The following is a 298-nucleotide window of genomic DNA, read 5'->3' as shown; positions in this document are numbered from 1 at the left end:
CTCAAAGCACGCCGTCGACTCCCTTCAGATTGTCGCCCTGCGACGTATGGGTCAACCCTAACGCCCCCGCGAGCTCTGTGTCTTCGACCGCAAGAGCTCAGGGCCGCCGCTTGAGCTCAGCCTATGGCTCTTCTACTTCTCTGGCTATTGCCGGAAAGTGCGGGGCGTCCTGATATTTCTGATCAAAAGCGTCCACGGTTTCTGGGCAAACTTGCCGAAGTGGTGTCTCAAACACCCATGAGTTTTCGGAGTCGGGATATCCCCTGACTATTTAGCCATCCTCTGCGAGAGGTGGGGT

The sequence above is a fragment of the Plasmopara halstedii genome (genome assembly GCF_900000015.1).
Source record: "Plasmopara halstedii genome assembly, contig: Scaffold_672, whole genome shotgun sequence".
Lineage (NCBI taxonomy): Eukaryota > Oomycota > Peronosporomycetes > Peronosporales > Peronosporaceae > Plasmopara > Plasmopara halstedii.
Note: the sequence above shows the minus strand (reverse complement) of the source record.